The 19,943-nt window shown below is 36.0% G+C and overlaps 1 pseudogene; it reads left to right on the top strand.

The window, feature by feature from the left end:
- Positions 1-7,007: 7,007 nt before the first annotated feature.
- Positions 7,008-11,542, top strand: LOC142618969 (G-type lectin S-receptor-like serine/threonine-protein kinase At4g27290; annotated as a pseudogene).
- Positions 11,543-19,943: the final 8,401 nt, after the last annotated feature.

Here is a 19,943-nt window from a genome sequence, read left to right as displayed (position 1 = left end):
TGAAGTATGAACGTATGCCAAACTTTTGCTATTGGTGCGGAAAGTCTTACACGATGATAGGGATTGTGAGCCTTGGCTGAGGAGCAAGGGATCGTTGAAAAAAGATGAACAACAATTCGATGATTGGCTTAGAGCAGATGTTGACTAGTTTTACAAGAAATTTTCAATAGTGGTCCCTAGACATAGACTGGTTGCGATGGGAGCAAAGAATCAGTTTAAGCCAACAGAGCCACATCGGACACAAGAGGAAACACCAAGAACGAAGAGGGATGAACCAAAGCACAAAGCACATAAATGGACAACGGCGGCGCCGAGGATGCCGAACTCCAGTATAGCTGAGCAACAAACGGCTAGCATTGAAACAGCTGGCCCGAAAAACACGGAAACCGCAGAGACGTTGCATGCCTTACATGGAATTCATTGCAAAAGACTCCACGGTTACAAAACCAATTATTAGAGCAATCATTGACCAAAAAGAAACCAACAACTCCCAAAACCTTCGACCATCACTTGTGGAGCCCCCCAAAAAGCCCACACCAAAAACCATAATCCCTCCCTCTACCACTTTAACTCCTGAACCCATGAATCACGATAACCCAGAAAACAACCCACCCATGCTCACCACTAAAACCGAGCCAGGCAAAACCACTAAGGGTCCGTTCGGTTGAAGGGTGGAAAAATGGGAGGATGAAAAATATTTAGTTTTTCCTCTTATATGTTCGGTTCAAGGGGTAGAAAAGTAGGAGGGTGGAAAACTCTTTTGTTCGGTTAGAAAGAAAAATAGAAGGATGGAAAATATAATTTATATAAATTGACTATTATACCCTTGTTACATAATACGTAAGAAATAGATTTATTTGTACTCATTACATAATATAAAATTTATCACATCATATATATAAATTTATATTATTATTTTTATTATTATAATGTAAAAATTAGATTAGGTCATGTTGAAAAAAAACGTTTAGGTAACGTTAAAAAAAAAAAAAAACGTTCAGGTGTAACATTGAAAAAAAAGAGAGAGAGAGAGAGAGAGAGAAGAGAATGTTGAAAAAAAAATAGGTGGGAAGAGGGAATTTTTGTAAAAGTGCTACCATAACACTTTTCTTTCCAGATTTTCCTTCCGATTTGGAAGGAAAAAAAATGTGGGCTCGGAGAGAAAACTTTCTCTCCGATTTTCTCTCCTTCCTATTTTCCTTCCCCAAACGAACAATGGAAAATAGTATTTTTCACCCTATTTTCCTTCTTCTATTTTCCATCCTCTTTATTTTCCACCCAAACGGATGGACCCTAAAGCCCACAAAACCACATGGACCCAACTGACCCAAAACACAAAAAACATAACCCATGATGAAACCTTGCCAGATTATGAACCACGTAAAACCCCCATCCAACACGAAGATAGCCGACCTACCAAAAAACAAACCCTAACCCAGAATGCGATACATTCCTACAACAATGAGGCGGTGGCTGATGTCTAGCCATGCCGATCACCATGAACTACATCAGTTGGAACTGCCGTGGTTTGGGGAAATCACGTGGAGTCCTAGAGCTCACCGAGATGGTGAAAAATATTCCCCAAACATGGTTTTCCTTATGGAAACAAGATCAAAAGAAAGATATCTTAAGAACCTTTGTCCTAAACTTGACATGGAAAAATTATTCATTGTCCCCAGACACAACGCAAGGGGTGGTCTAGCTCTGTACTGGAAAAAAGGATTGAATTTACAGGTTCTTAACTCGTTACCAACTTACATAGACGTAGTAGTTAACCCAGGAATGGATGACGCCTGGCAGTTTACGGGTTTCTATGGAGACCCAGTAACGGCCAACTGGGAACACTCATGAGCACTACTAAAGCACTTATGTCTTCATATGGATCTTCCTTAGTGCTGTGTAGAATTCAGGGCAGCTTTGGATTTTTGTGGTTTCAGGGACTTGGAGTTTGTAGGTTCCCCCTTTACATGGTGCAACAACCAATTTGATGGTGTGGTTACATGGATCAGACTTGATAGAGGTGTGGCCACCCCCTATTGTCACAAATGTTCCCATCGGTCAGAGTTCATCATATATCGGGATCCTTGTCCGACCATTGCCCACTATGGATTTGTTCTGATGATGAGAATAAGCGTTTCTATAAGAATGGGCGCCCTTTCCGCTTTAAGGCAATGTGGATGAAAGACGAACGATGCAAAGGAGTCATCAAAAATGCTTGGGAGGGGCTACACTCAGATAACTTGATGACAACACTGGTCCATAAGATTGATAAATGTCGGAGAAAGTTAAAAACCTGGACTAGGCTATCCTTTGGCCACATTTGGAAACTATTGAGCCAAAAAAAGAAGCTTTTAGCACAAGCAGAAGCTCTATCCATGGTTGGGGAAAACCATGAATAGGTTCGAACCTTGAGAAGTGAGGTATTTGATCTTATGCTCAAAGAAGATTGCATGTGGTAGCAGAGATCAAGGGTAAGCTGGCTGCAAGATGGAGATTTAAACACTAGCTATTTTCACAGTAGAGCTACCCAACGCAACAGAAGGAATTTCATATCCAAATTGAAATTAGAGGATGGGTCAGAAGCAACGAATGAAAAACAGATTGGGGCAGCAATGGTGGAATACTTTAAAAACCTCTTCATTTCAGTGGCACCATCCAATTTTGAGACCATTCTTCAAGGTGTTGAGTGCAAGGTCACCCCTACCATGAATGCCTACCTGACCAAGGATTTCACAATTGGGGAAGTGGAGCAAGCCATCAAGCAGATGAAAGCAATGACGGAACCTGGACCCGACGGTATGCCTCCCTTATTCTATAAAATTTATGGGAACATAGTGGGCCAAGATGTCACTGCTGCCTGTCTCTCTGTACTAAACACGGGCTCCCTCCGTTCCAATATTAATCATAATTTCTTCACCCTCATCCCAAAAAACAAATCTCCAGAAAGACCAACAGATTTTCGACCAATAAGCTTATGTAATGTCCTGTACAAAATAATATCCAAAACAATGGCAAACCTTTTGAAAAAATGTATCCCAAAACTTGTCTTAAAATCACAAAGTGCCTTCATGTCTGATCGCCTTATATCAGACAACATCCTTATCGCCTTGGAAACCTTGCACCACCTCAAAAATATAAAAGAAAGGAAAAACTGGTTACATGGCTCTGAAATTGGACATAAGCAAAGCATATGACAGGGTTGAGTGGAAATTTTTAGAAAAACTGATGGAAAAATTGGGCTTTGCAAATAAATGGATCAATCTAATCAGTTCATGTATACGGTCTGTTTCATTCTCTGTCATGATTAATGGTGAACTACATGGTTTATTTCATCCCCAAAGAAGGCTTCGGCAAGGAGACCCTCTATCACCTTACTTCTTTCTCTTATGTGCAGGAGGTTTACACTCTCTTATTAAACAGGCGGAGGATAGAGGGGCCATCAAGGTGTATCCTTGTGTAGGGATGGTCCAAAAATCACACACCTATTCTTTGCGGATGACAACCTTCTCTTTTGCAAAACTAATGACCAGGAATGCACCACGGTGATGGAGATCCTAGAAGCATATGAAAGAGCTTCGGGGTAGTGCATTAACAAGGACAAAACTCAACTCTACTTTAGCTCCAACACCAACCATCATAAGTAAACAGCAATCAAGAATCAACTTAGGGTAACCATTATTTCCCAATTTGAGAAATACCTTGGTCTCCCTTCTTTTATAGGTAGAGCAAAGAAACAAAGCTTCAGTTATATCTGTGAAAGGATTTGGCATAAAATTGAAGGGTGGAAAGAGAAACTCCTTTCTCAAGCTAACCAATAGGTATTGATCAAAGAAATGCTACAAGCAATGCCCACCTACACTATGAATTGTTTTAAACTCCCAAAAAGTCTATGCAGGGATATGGAAGCACTAATCCGAAAATTTTGGTGGGGATATAATGGAGAGACAAGGAAAATTCACTAGATTGCGTGGAATAAAATGTGCAAACCCAAATCTAGAGGAGGCCTAGGATTTCAAGACATAGAGAATTTCAACTTAACTTTGCTGGGTAAGCAAGTATGGCAACTACTCCATAACACAAATTCTCTTCTTTACAAGGTCTTCAAAGCAAAATACTTCCCCAATGCACAATCATGGACGAAACAGTCAATACGAAGGGCCTGTTTGTATGGAAAAGCATCCTTAAGGCACGGTAGGTAATTGAATTGGTGCGGTTTGAAGGATAGGGAATGGGGAGAAAGTCCATATTAGAGGCGACAGATGGTTATCTGACCCTCACTCAAGCAAAGTTATCTCACCACAGAAAAACTTCCCTGGAAATACTCGGGTCTATGTACTCTTGAATGAAGATGGTACAAGATGGATACATGACAGGATCGAGGAGGAATTTCTGCCACATGAAGCAAGGGCTATCAGTAGCATTCCCCTGAGTGTAAGCCGAGCTATTGATTGCCTTATCTGGTCTGGCTCTAAGGACGACAACTATACGACTAAAAGTGCATATTGATTGCTTATAGAGGTAGAACAAAGGAAAAAAACCAGGATCGTCAAACCGATCTTCTGAGGGAACCTTCTGAAAGGACTTGTGGGACTTTGACATCCCAAGCAAAATAAAAAACTTTCTGTGGAGGGCAAGCAACGAGTCACTTCCAACAAAGAAAAACCTGTTTCGGCGACAAGTAACGAGAACTGCAACTTGTGATTGCTGCCACAATGGGGTAGAAGACACCATTCATGCTCTTTGGGAACGCCAAGCAGTCAAAGAAACATGGTGGAAGGATGATTATTGCCAATAGCAACTTTTGGTCCACTTTGCAAATTTTCGAGACCTCTTTATGGGAATTCTCAACATCAAGAATGGGAACATGGCTAAAAGATTTGCGTATATTTCTTGGAGCATATGGGCCAAAAGGAATGCTTCTTAACTGGATCTAAACTACCTGCCACATTCTAGGATTTATTCTGATGCGATGGAGCTAGTAATTGCTTGACACTTAAGATTTATTGTGAAAATGTTATGAAACATTTTTCTTTATTTATTTCTTTCAATCAAAATATTTAACTTAATACTACTATATTATTTTTAGGATTATTTTGGGAGTGCGACTATGATGTTTTCACTTCTCTCACGTAATATGGGATTTACTAATTAAATTTTTAATTAGTGGACTCTATTATCAATGAATAATGAGAGGAGGGGATATGATTTTACTACAGGAAAATTCTTCGTTTACATTGTATTTGTAATGTAAAATTACATTGCTGGAAGCCTGGAATTCCCAAATATGGTATTGTGGTGAAAATAAGCGCAACTAGTACTATAATTCTCCTTTTTTTGAGATAAAACTGTAATTCTCCTTAATTTCAAATCCTAGTACTCACCTTTCCAAAAAGGCGACATCTGCGACTGCGAGTAATAAATACAAGAAATTTTTGCTTCACGAAAAAATTTGGAGTTTTCTAACAAGCCAGTTATTGTTTAATGGACCATTACTCAAAAGAATAACCACGTATCTGAGTCAACTAAGGTGGCAAATGGGTGGGTTTGGGTGGACATAATTAGGTTGGGTATATAAAACTCATTTGCTCATTGAAACCCATTTAACTAATTGCTTTTAACTCAATCCAATTATTATAAGTAAACCCCAACCCACCCAATTATCAAAATTACTAAAATGACACTAAAGTGAAAATGACTAAAGTACTCTAAAATTTTAAAAAATGACCAAAATACCCCCAAAATCTGAAAATTACCAAAATACCCCAAAAACCTAAAAATTATCAACATACCCCCGAAACCCAAAAAATGACCAAAATACCCTGAAGCCTAAAAATTACTAAAATACCCCCAAAACCCAGAAAATGACCATAATACTCTCGAAGCCTAAAAATTACCAAAATATCTCCGAAACTCAAAAATTGACTAAAATACCCTCGAACTCAAAAATAACCAAAATACTCTAAAACCTAAAAATTACCAAAATACCCCCGAAATTCAAAAATTGACCAAAATACTCCCGAAACTTATAAAATTACCAAATACCCTCAAAACCTAAAAATGACAAAATTACCTCAAAAACTCAAAAATATGACCAAGTACAAGCACGCTAAGAATGTGTTTGGATAGAGATTATTGTGGCTGTGTTTTTTGAACTTGCATTTTCTCTTTTCTTTTCTTTTTTTCGTTTCTGCAGCTTAGAGGACAAAGTGCGTAGTACGCACACTTTTTTAACAATTTTTTATTAAAAATGAGTTTCACAATACTATTTAAATATTTAAAAATTATTTTATTATGATATTTTCAATTTTCAAAAATATGTTTTATCCGAACGCACCCTAATTTTCTTTTTCTTTTTTTAGCAGGTGCATTATTTTGTTAAGAAATTCTATAACACTAAAAAATCCACACTCCAAGACAAAAACACACACACAGTCAGTCAGTCAGTCACACCCACACCCACACCCACACCCACACCCTCAATTTTCCCTATCCTAATCCTAACGCTTTCTCTCATTAAGTATCTCCCCCACCACCATAACCAAAAATCAAAAACCTTCTCTTAGATTTTTTTTTTCTTTTGGTTAATGGAGCCACCGGAGGATAAACGAACGCCGTTGGATGAAGCGGAGGGGATAATCCTGCGGTGGAACTCAACCGCATCGGAGGAAGCCAGAGAGAAAATGATCTTCGATTCTGATCGGAACGAAGTTGATCGTTACTTACAAGCCGTCGATGAAATCCAACGGTCGCTATCTTCCACCACCATCAACAACGAAAGCAGCAACAGCGATGAAAGCGGTTTGAACTCGACAATTCTGATCGCCATGGCTCGGCTGGAGGACGAGTTTCGGAATATTCTGCTGAGTCACATTGCTCCTCTGGAAGCCGAGTCGATTTCGTTCAGCTCCAATCCGAGCTCGTCGACTCACTCTCACGATCAAGTCGACGATCATGAGGACGAGGGTGAGTACGATCATGTGGGTTTTTTTTTTTTCTTTTTTGGGTGGGAAGGGCTGGGTGAATTTGGTTATATATTTTTTTTTTTGGGGTTAAATAGGCGCCAAAGTTTTTAGTTAAAATTCAATTATCACTATGTCTAATCGGGTTGATAACCCTTTAATCTAACTAATAATCGGGTGGATTTAGGTTTAATTAGAGTCGGTAGGTTTGGGTTTGCCGCCCCTAGACTCAGTCAACGCATGGCCTTCCGTGATTTAGTCTTTGCTCATTGTAATAGGCCTAACTTTAAAAGGTTGGCTAAGAGCTCTAACAACAGGAAGTAATGGACATCTTTGCTTTTGTGTTGTTGTTGTTGAGTTCAAGTTTGCTTCTTTTCTTCTTTGTACTGTCGGATGCTGCTGACGGCATCGCAAAATCCGAATCCCTCACAGAGGGCATGAGTCTGGTCTCTAGAGATGGAAGCTTTGCCCTGGGGTTCTTTAGTCCTGGTAATTCCGATAACCGTTACTTGGGAATATGGTACAACAATATCCCAGGTAGAACGGTTGTTTGGGTAGCAAACCGGCTCAATCCAAGAAACGACTCGTCTGGCATGTTGATGGTAAACAGTTCAGGTAGTCTTGTTCTTCTCAGCCAGAATACAACAGTTGCTTGGTCGGCAAACTCAACAAAAAAGGCCTGGAATCCAATAGTCCAGCTTTAAGATTCAGGAAATGTAGTGTTAAGAGAAGAGAAGGAAGAAAACCCAGAAAAATATTTGTGGCAAAGCTTTGACTATCCTTCTGATACTTGGCTACCAGGAATGAAGCTTGGATGGGACTTAAAGATTGGTCTGGAACGGCGCTTATCTGCATGGAAGAGTCCAGATGACCCGTCTCCTGGAGAACTGAGCTGTGGGGTTGAACTTCATAATTACCCTGACACAGTCATAAAGAAAGGCACCAAGAAGTTCTTACGAACCGGACCATGGAATGGCCTTGGTTTCAGTGGTTTCCCAAGCTTGAACGACAATCAGGTTTACACCTACGATTTTGTCATCAACAGCGATGAGGTATACTCGATATTCCACCTGATTAAAAAATCTGTAATCTCAAGAGCACAATTGCTAGAAAATACGTCCTCATCTGAGCGCTACATATGGGTCGAAGCAGAAAAAAAATGGACCGCATTCATTTCTTCACAAAAAGACATATGTAACACCTATAATTTATGTGGTCCTTATGGAAATTGTATCATTGGTGAGTCACCTATTTGTCAATGTGTAATAGGATTCAAGCATAAGTAACCAGATACATGGAACCCAAATGAGTGGTCTAAGGGATGTGTACGCATTACCCAATTGAGCTGCGAGGATAAAGATAAAATTGGGTTTGCTAAATTTGTTGGGCTCAAAATGCCAGATAACACGTATTCCTAGGTGAACGGCAGTATGAATCTTAACGAATGTAGAGTCAGATGTTTGAACAACTGTTCCTGTACGGCTTATGCAAACTCAGATATTAAAAATGGAGGAAGTGGCTGCGCCATGTAGTTTGGGGATCTAATTGATATTAGACAGGTTGCAGCTAATGGACAGTATCCTTCTATGCAGGATATATATATTCGAATGCCTGCTTCAGAGCAAGGTAATAGGCCTACGGTCTTTATTGCTCTTTAATATATATTTTTACATGCCATTGAAGCTATAATCTTTGTTGTTTCCATCTATTTTATTGCATTACTAAAATATTTTTGCTTTTCTTCTGCAAAGTCAATCATAAAGAGGAGAAAGACAAGCAAAAGACGAAGCTTATAGTGATAGTTGTGGTTTCAATTGCGGTCGTTTTTGGGGTGCTCTTGATTCTCTACTGCATTAGCAAAAGGTCAAACTTCAGAGGTAATATTTCTTTCTCCGACCCACTTTGGAAAAGATATTTCAAGATTGTTTAATTAAACTTCTAGAAACGTACAAAGCAGCTAATAAGATGTTAAACAAGAAAAGCGGTGAGTTTAGCCATTTGATCTTAAGAAAAATAATGTTAAGGAATAAAATTTGCAAAATAATGGTAACGCTAAAATATGTTGTGGCCTTAAGCGGGGGGACCAATAGGTTGACTCAAGCTGCTAAATATAGATGGGCTGAAATTTGCTCAAAAAAAAAAAATATGGGCTGAAATGGCCCATTGAACGAGAATCACAAAAAATAATCTAAATCTTTGTTTTGATTAGAATAATAACCATATATGTAAGCACCAATTTATACTATCTTCTGCAAGATTTCCAGTAAAGTTGGAAAGGCAGAAACTAGCACAACACTTGTCGTGAAAAAACCATGCCTTTCATCCATGAGCTTTCTTGAGAGAATCCTAGTAGTTTTATAAAATTTTGTGATCCAAAGTTCAAAACCACATAGCATTTCTTCTAGTGAGTTGACTGTAGATCAAATATTCAAGGAGGTACCTTAATTGGAGTGCACCAAAGGTTCTAGTTAATTTACACAGACTTGCCATTCATGAAGGAATCGAAGGAATCCATATAGGAAGAAGCTCAAAGTTTTAAAGCTATTGTGAGTCGCAGAAGTTATCTTTTGGGAAATTAAAGCCAGGTACAATTTTTTTTTTTTTCAAGACTGTAAAACACATCCTTTTCTAGTTGGTTGCCTTAGTGGGAGTAGTTTACACATATAGTCATTTTCCCTTTAGAGAGTTCTCCATAGGTTTTTTCACTTCAGAATCATATTACAAGTCTGTTGGAGAATAACTTATTTAACTGAAATTGAAAATTTTTTGTTGAAAGTATTGTAGATAAAGTTAAAAAGTAGGTTAAAATAGTATAGTGAGACCCATGAATAGTATCAAAAAATGCAATCAGACCCATAAATAGTAGCAAAAATTAGCTAAATAGTAGCAAAAATAAGCCAAATAATAATAAATAAATAAAAGACTTTTTAAGCCAATGTCAAACACAACCTACTTGTCTTATACGTTTATAGTTTTATTTTATTTTATTTTTCTTTATGACTTGGTCACTTATTGTATTTTGATTATTGATATTGATATTTTGGATCACCAAATTTAGTTGATTTGAAATCAAATAATAATTCTGTTGTGTAACTAACCAGTGGGTCTAAACTGAATTTAACAATCACCCTATTCTTATTTCTTATGTATAATGTGAAGCCCATCATGATCTTAGCAGAGAAATTGGAGAATAATCTGATGATAGACCAGAACATTGATGGCCAAAGTGAAGACATGGAGGTCACATACTTCACCCTAACTACCATAGCCACTGCCACTGACAACTTTTCCAGTAATAACAAGCTTGGTCAAGGTGGCTTTGGACTTGTATATAAGGTAACTCTACAGCATGCTTTTATAAAGATCACAAAAAAACAATTCTTACCATACTCAACTTCAATAAAAGAAACTACTTGCATATTTGAAATTTCAGGGTACACTAGTAGATGGAAAAGAAATTGCTGTGAAAAGGCTTTCATGGAGTTCTGCGCAAGGATTGAAAGAGTTTAAAAATGAAGTTATATTAATCGCCAAATTGCAGCATCGAAATCTTGTTAGGCTTTTGGGCTATTGCATTGAAGGAGATGAGAAAATCCTAATCTATGAATATATGCCCAATGGAAGCTTGGATTCCTTCATTTTTGGTTTGAACTTCTCTAAAACAAATAATTTTTACCAAACTCCATGAAAGTTTTCATTGTTATTTGAAGAAATACCAATTTCTTGTTTCATTATTCATGTTGAACTTAGTATTAACATAAATGATAAACTTTTCAGATCGAGCAAGAGTTAAAGTTTTGGGTTGTTCTATGCGCTTTAACATTATCTGTGGGATTGCGCGAGGGCTTCTCTATCTTCACGAAGATTCTAGACTGAGGATTATACATAGAGACCTTAAAGCAAGCAATGTTTTACTTGATAGTAAGATGATTCCAAAAATTTCTGACTTCGGTATGGCTAGAAGTGTTGGTGGAGATCAGACTGAAGGAAACACAAGATGAGTGGTTGGAACATAGTACGTATTCTCAACATGTTTTATCGTTGACATTTTTTTAATCAAATATTTTAATGCTTAATGATGTTTTTGCGGTGGTTATATGGCACCTGAATACGCAATTAATGGTATATTTTCAATAAAATCTGATGTTTTTAGTTTTGGAATATTGTTGTTGGAGATAATAAGTGGAAAGAAAAATTGAGGCTGGTCCCATCCAGACCATAGTCTAAACCTTGTTGAACATGTGAGTTCTCAACAAATTTCATCCTCTATCTTACATATAGTGATACAAATAATGATTGAGAATTTTTAAATATTTTAGGCATGGAAATTATGGAAAGAAGGTAGGCCTTTAGAACTGATTGATACTTGCTTAGAGGACTTTGGCATCCAATCGAAGATTAAACGTTGCCTTCATATTAGTTTCTTATGTTTGCAACAACATCATGACGATTGGCCAAATATGTCATCTGTAGTTATGTTGTTGCACAGTGAGGGTTCATTACCTGAACCCAAAGAGGTTGGTTTCTTTGTAGAAAAAAAATCACCTTCGCTAAGCAAGAACCAGCCATCCTCAGTCAATTAACATATCTTATGATTGATATTTTGCATCTATACATTTAGTAAATTATACACACTTGTATTCTCCATGTATGTGATATCAGTCTTATTTGAACTTTAAAGGTTTATTATGGCTTCTACAATACTATATAGGTTTGAGTTTGGGCCAAAAGTTGCTCAGAGACAACTAACTTTTAATACGCTTAAATATGAGAATTTGATGATCTTTTTTTGTATCTTTCCCACTATAATGAATTTCTATGTGAAAATTGTTTCATTGGTAAGTAGACATCCAAAATTTTAAAATGGACATAGATTTGACACAATTTGGATTTGAAATGAATGAGATGTAGTTGTTTGAAAATGGCACACTTACTATTGAATTTGAGAATGTAGGTTGAGTAAAAAGAATCATCTGTAAACACCTCATTTTGTACTAGTTAATAATCTTTAGTTCTCGGCTCCAATGATGATCTCAATATATCAACAAAGGTTAATTGAAGTTATCTTGATAGTTTGGAAGTAATTCCAACTAAAAAGTGGTCCAAATTGCTTTGAAAACAATACTAAAAAATGCATAATGTATTCTTGAATACGATAATCAAATCAGGCCTCGTAATTAGATAACTCATCCCAAAGTTTTTTAAGCCTAGTAAAGTAAGCACTCAAAATGGACTAATCTTGAGCAAGAAATGATATTGCCTTCTAAATCTGAAAGATTCAAGGTGCATTCCTTTGTGCAAACCTTTCTTGAAGATCCAACATGCGTTTGAATAAGAATGAAAAATTAAAATTATTTTATTATTCAGCTTATTTTTGCTACTATTCATGGACTTCACTGCATTTTTTGGTACTATTCATGGGTTCCATTGTATTATTTCAACTAACTTTTACATTTATCTACCGTACTTTCAGCAATAAGTTTTCAGTTTCAGCAAAATAAGTGATATCCAAGCAAACCTCCAAGCCGGACATCTCAAGTTGTCTGTGTAAATATTCACACCAGAAACTACGTCTTTAGAAATAGAATTGAGAATCCACGAGAGCACCATTGTGTTGCATCTTATCCAACGACTGAAAATTGGACGGTATTCATTGGTATATTGTGCCATTGACAAAACCAATTTTAGTCTTGGCTGTGAGAGCCATGATCATTGAGCGAGACCAGGTTTGAAAGTTTTTGACAATGAGTAATTGGCTAACAAGAACTGTTTGTAGCTGTAGGAGCGGTAATAGAATCAGAAGTTGCTAAAGCTTTAGCCATGGAAATGAAGGAAAGCTTATTCCTAAGAATTCAAGGAAAAATATTCTTGAAGAAGAATAATTCAAAGGAAAATTAGGAAGATGAAAAAGAATTTTGAGAGTGAAATTCATAATCTTAAATGAAAAAAGATCTAAATAATTACATGTGCTGCTCTGTTTATAAACGCACATACAGAGCCTATCAACAAGCTAACTAACAAGCCTAACAGAATGAAATCTAACTAACTAATTTTAGTTACAACTAATTAAATTATGACACGCGTGCAAACCTCCTTCCTTGTAAACGCTTCTAAGTACATCTTTTATGCCATTATATGCAAGTTGAGCATGGTTGCTTTTCATACCATAATTAAAACTTCCTCTAGTGTCAGTAACCTACAAAACCATAAAGAATTAAATACAAAAGTAAAAAGGCATCAAATAATGACAATTTTAACTATGGAACAATCAACCAGAAGATGAAAAAGAACCAGAAAACTCCACATAAAATTCCCTAACAGCTCAACATAGTTAAATAGTCATCTAAACACTGAACTACTATGCATTTACATTAACCCAAATTATCTGTGAGCACACCATGAAAGGTAAGTCAAGCAGATCATGAATAAGTTATAAGAAACTGTCATGACCCAAATTTATGGAATATGAATTTAGATATATGACTAACCTGCTGAACTTATATAACTCAATGAACATAATTGATCCAAAATAAATTAAAACTCCAAAGAAACAAGTACTCTTAAAAACCTCTTACAAAAATCTAAACTCCACAAATTGAAATAATCTCCACTATATAAAACATGAATTACAAAATAAAGGTAACTGAAATTCTATAAGTCTTCAAGTAATACGAAAGTCACCTACAACTTTCACGCTCTACCTTGCACTTTACAAAGCGATCAAAGGGTTTTATATTCCCAACTACACATTAATCTGAAAATAGTAATTGATGGGGTGAGCCACACATCTAGTAAGTAATTATACAAAATACACAACGGAATAGAGTCAAGCAAAGCACAAGTATTTTGATTTTTCACAAACTCATTCAATGATATCAAAAATAATTATTCCAAAATATATAATGAATCACTTAATACATATGTAATCACATCTTAAAATCATTAGAAACCAGATACATATAATTGATTAGAGTATAGAGTCACATATACACATCACATATTCTCACATACAATCCTGTGAACGGATACCAACTTCTAACCCCTACTAGTGAGGGATCAACACATATTCTCACATACAATTTTGTGAGCGGATTTACACATATATCTGATTAATTCTAAAAATACTCATCTTGAGTCACATATCACAAAAAAACAAAGTTTATACAGCATAGAATACTTTTCATAATATTAACAATTATTCCAACAGTAAAGGCATATCGAATATCTCGATATTAAATTGATACATAAATCAAAGAATGCTTGACTCCCTTAGGGAACAAATAGGAATTGAGGAATTTATACAAATATAATACAATTCTTGAGTGAATCTGAAATTTCAATTTGCTAAAAGAAACATTTTAAATATCATTTGGAGAATAGGAATATGGCTTTGAAATCACTTGGTTTTAAGAAATTTAAAGAACAAAAACCTTTTTAGGAAACTTACTTTAAAACTCAATTATTTTAAGAAAATAGTTTAGTTTGAAAATCATCTTTTAAATGAGATTTGGACATTTAAAACGTTATTTAAAATTCGAAGTATCTCTTTAAAACATTATTTAATAGTCGAAATTTCTCTTTGAATGATGCAAAAATACTTTTGACAAAATTTAGAAAATATAAGTTTGAAATACAAAACTTTTGAAAACTTTTAACCTCTAAGAACCTAATGGAAAAACTTGTGCATATGGGGCATATTATGCATAATTACTTACAGCACTTGAATAACTCTAAAAGTCCAGTTGAAACACTCTCAACACAGTCTCAAGATACTCTTAAATAGGACCTATAATCAATCATGGAAATATACTTAATATCTTCTACAAAATATAAAGCTTAGAAAACTATACAAATAGACTCACTAGGATTATACTTTGCTGAACTAATAACACTTTTAGCACTAAATTAACGTTTTTCTAACCAATGGTATTTTAATCAATAATACATCCTTGCATTAATCGAAACTCATTTTACCAAGAGGAATGCAATAGCCAACACTTTAGGATTTAATATGTAATCCCCAATGCAAACAGTGGGCCAAAACCAATATGATCATGTTCATGAATTTAACATTCATTGACCCTACAGATTTAATATGAGAATTTTGGTATGAAAATCTCAAATCTGTCATTATCCTTTTTTAAAAATTTGTATACATGTTGAACCCTTGAATGGTTCATTGTGTTTGGAAATAGTCAACACCTAGGCATAGACTATTAAAGCTATCAATACATCCATCAGAGAACTTGGACTTTGACAAAAGTGAGAGCTAACTAGTGGCACCTAGGTGGGGTCGGGTGCAATTTTCCAACAATCCAGAATTGACAATATGGTAGACCATCAGCCTTAAAGCCCTTATAGTCCTATGAACACGATGCAGCCTTATTCAAGGTTTTAATACTTTTGGCTTTTGTTCTAGACTCCGAACAGTGGTAACCTAGGATTCACGAAGAATTGAAATAGTGTAAAATCGTAATCTAAGAAATTACCAATTCAACAATCTACACATCACTAACGTTTTCCATGATAAAATTCTAACTTCTTAATTCTTTGTTTATAACGGTAAGAAATCATACCTTGAACAATTTGATTGCCTCTTCAATTGTGTGTGCTCTAAACTCCAAGGAAAAACACCTCTTAGCCTCTTTGATAAAACCCTTTCTATGAAAATCTTGATTATCTCTTCCTCTACCATGTAGTTCGTATTAGAGATGTGAGTTTAGTGGGGTAGCGGGCTGCAGTTACTAATAAAAAGAATACCTATGGCTCACCAATTATATTTAAAAGAAAAAAATATATAACAATAACCTCAAATAAAAGGATGTGGGGTATTACAGTAACATCTTGATATAGAGCCTCACACAGTTTGTCACTTCCCTAAACCAAAAAAATCTATGTATTTGTTGTTTTTTTATTTGAATAAATATTATTACGTATTAAAAAAAAAAAAAAACCTATGAATCAAATCCTTCACAAAACATGTTTGAAAAATATAGAAAGCGGACAAAATATAGCACAAGAAAATTATTGTGCAAGATATTTAAAATAAACTTTCAAAAACATTACAACATTTTTTTCTTAGGACATAGTCACCAGTTTGGAGAAATCTTCTCCAATTCATTACGTGGTGATTCTTAAAACCATCCACGTGTATTAAATCACATGGCTTATTAAATAGGTCATGTGATTAAAACTACATGCAGATGGTCGTTTCAATTGCCACGTAGTGTGTTGGAGGAATTTTCCACCAAACTAATTAGGAGGTAAATTCTATATATTGGCACATATAAAAACAAATTAGATGAATATTTAATACTCATATTTTAAACTAATGGGGGGGAAAGCATAAGAAATTAGATAACAACTCACAAAGAAAAATCTTTGGTAGCATTAACTACTATCCTAAACAAAAAACATATTAGTTTATTGATAAGTAAACAAGAAACACCAGTTAATTTACATTTAATAACTACAAATTCACACTATGCCATAGATACTCCACCTCATTCAGATAAGACCATATGTTTCATCATTATTATGCAAGATATATACCTGATAAGCAAGTTTAGTACGAGCCAGATCTAAAGGATATGTGCATAGAACTGCAGTTCCTCCAGCCGCTGAACCAGCAAGAAGATCAATAAGGGGCCCTGTTCCTAAGGCAGAATAGTTGTTCAGGATCCAACACCGATACTGTTCGTAAGTCATGAAATGCAAGGCTGCATAAGGAATGATTCGAATGACGCTTGCTACATTTCCTCTAAAATACATTCAAGTATAAGCTAGAATACGTTATTGTGGGATAGATATAATATATGATTGAATTTAATGAGTGTGAACTTACTTATAGAATCCTTGAAAACCTTCATGCTTCAGTAACTTCTTCAAAGATTGAAACACTCCAAGAGAGTGAAACCCCTCTGTTCCGGTCTGTAAATATCCCCACACAGAAAAAGACAGTTAAGAAATTCTAGAAAAAAATTATGAATTTTTAAAAAAAGAAAAGGAAGTATAAAGCACCAGATTTTAGTTTTTAATGATAAATCCAGGCTTCAAGCTTCAAAACAAGCTTTAATACATATTATAACATACTAAAATTAATCATAGCATGTAAAAAAAATCACTTCATGTATCAAGTTTGTATGACTAATCATTTTTAACAAGATTCTAGTCATACTCAAACTACAAATCAAACTGCAACTCCTAATCAATCCTCCTTATTAGATACTGCGTTGAAAAACGCCTGCAGAAGTGTACAGAAAGAAAATACTGAAAGGGACATTGACTGCTTACTATGTAAAAAATCTAAAAGATTGAGATAAGTAGAGAAGGAACCGCCAAGTGAAGCAAATGCATTTTATAGGAAGGGAGACTAACCTCGTCAAGAGGAGCCAAACTCCCATTAAAAGCACAACTTCTCTGAGTACAAACAGTCTTCACTCAAATTACACCAAATATGATAAAATAACTCACCTATTAGTTGCTTTCCCTTTCGAGCCAAACAAATCCTTCCCAAAACTTGGGGACAACTATACATATGGTTTTTGCCATCCTACATTTAGATTTAAGCCTATTGTGAGCTTATGCTATGATGGCCTGTTGTATCGCAAAATCAACAAACTTTCTATCGTACCTTCCGTCCTTCTCACATGTTTAAACTAAATCAAATTACCTTATCTCTTCTTACCTAATTCTGTCATTCATTGCCATTACAGGTAGGCAAAAATCTCAATCAACTTGGCCACTTCCTTACCTATGTTTTTAAAGCTACCCTGTTAGTTAACCTTCTGGCCTTTCATGATTGTACATCATCCATGGTCCTATTTTTTTTATTAATAATAATAATAATAATAATAATAATAATAATAATAATATTATTATTATTATTATTATTATTATTATTATTATTATTTATTTATTTTAAATAAATTATTATTATTATTATTATTATTATTATTATTTATTTATTTTAAATAAACCAAATTCCAAATAATACCCATATAATTTATAGCTCCAAAATCAGACACAAAAATCATAACAAGGTTCCAAACTACAAGCAAAACTGTTCATCCTGTCCAATGATCATACATATTTGGCATTGCTTTCTCTATTATTTAAACACATTACTTCTCCCAAACTTTTTCATTTATTTGTTAATTTGTTCAGGCTTTTAGTTTCTGTTGCTTGATGAAGGCTTCTATTTGTTGCTTCATGTCATAACATTTAGAAGTATCGTGTCCATGACCTCGGTGAAAATGACAATACTTGTTTCTAGGTCTTTTGTTTGGATTGCCCTTTAGCTTATCTAGCTAGGTCAGTGTTGCATTGTCCCTTATTTGCATGAGGACTTGGTCCAGCGAAGTGTTTAACGGGGTTAAGTTGATAGTCCTCCCAAGTGGACTCTGTCTCCTATCGTCCCTTTAGTCATTCGTCCAAGCAGACTTTCTTCTTCTATCGTGACTGGGATCGTCATGTCTTTTCTTTTTCTTTGGTCTGCCCCCTCGAGCCATCATGGCGTCCTCAGCGTTCATGTACTTAGTGGCCTCGTATAACATGTCAGCCATCGTCTTTGGGTCATTCTTGTAGATGGAAAAGAGGAATTTTCCCGACTAGAGTCCATTGGTGAATGCAGTGACCAAGACTTTATTGTCGGCCTCGTTAATCAAAAGGGCTTCCTTATTGAATTGAGTCACGTATGATCTTAGGCTTTCATCTTCCCACTACTTGATGTTGAGCAAGCTTGCCAAAGATCTCTTGTACCTCTAGCCTCCTATGAAGTGGGTGACGAAGTGCTCGCTTAACTCCTTGAAGGTAAAGACGGTGTTAGGGGCCAACTTACTGAACTATACTCTAGCCGGCCCATTGAGCATGGTGGAGAACACCCGACACATGATCTCATCTAGGACCCCTTACAAGTGCATAAGGGTTTTGAATGATTCTAGATGATCAAGTGGGTCCCATGATCCATTGTAAACTTCCACCTGTGGCATTCGGATTTGGTTGGAAGGGGGAAGGAAGTCACCTATGCAATGAAGGCTAAGTAAGACCGCTAAACTAGCTCGTCTAGGTTAGTGGATATTTGTCCCCTCATGGTGCTTATCATCATGTCCATCTTTTCCTTCATCATCTGCATGTCTTAAGCCATGTGTATCGCGTTGCTTTTTAGTTTCGATGGTCGATCGGTATCTTCCTACCTGTCCCGCCTATTGGGGATATTACTTTCTTCTTGATCTTCCTTTTCTTGTCGGTCTACCGTTGAGAGGTGATTTTCATTCTGTTCTTCATTGTCTCGTTCATCGTGCTAATCTTTGGGACGTCGTTTGTTCCTCTAGTTTAGTTATTGCTCCAACTCTTGGTTGTGTTGCGTGAGCCGTTCAACCGCCCGCTGCCAGGGTTTGCACTTGTCTATACAAGGCGTTGGGGGGGGGGTTCCCTGTCTCTTGGTTTGATGGTAGCCATCGATCACGTCTAGACCATGCAACTCTTTATCTTAGAAGTGGTGATATAGGTAATCGCTTGTTTCCCACAAATGGCGCCAACTGATGATGTACAAAAATTGTCAGTGAGTGTGCTTAAACGCTCCAATGGGTACTCGAAGAACAAGAAACCAAGAACCAATAGAATAGCACCGGTGAGGTGCCAGCCAAAGACCCTCCGAAGGTCAAGTCAGTGAATGAAAGATCTCCAAGAACTCTATAGTGAGAGAGCTAGGGATTTTTTGCGTAACTTAGAGAAAAGAAGGTCTGATGCTTATATAGTGGTAAAGAGTGAACTAAGATCCCTTGATGTAGGAGTCTTTCCTTGTATGGAATGTTGAACATCTAAAAAGGTACTACAAGTAGGAACTGTAGCCCGTTTGAAAGCAATCAGTGATACCTAATGTTTTTTTTTTAAAGAAGATCAATTAACTCATTATCCAATGTTTAACACATTTTGCCCAACTTTTTCCCTCATGTCCGAACTAAATCGCCAACGGGATACAAA

Source organism: Castanea sativa, chromosome 1 (assembly GCF_040712315.1).
Source record: "Castanea sativa cultivar Marrone di Chiusa Pesio chromosome 1, ASM4071231v1".
NCBI lineage: Eukaryota > Viridiplantae > Streptophyta > Magnoliopsida > Fagales > Fagaceae > Castanea > Castanea sativa.
This window is presented reverse-complemented; position numbering and strand designations above follow the sequence as displayed.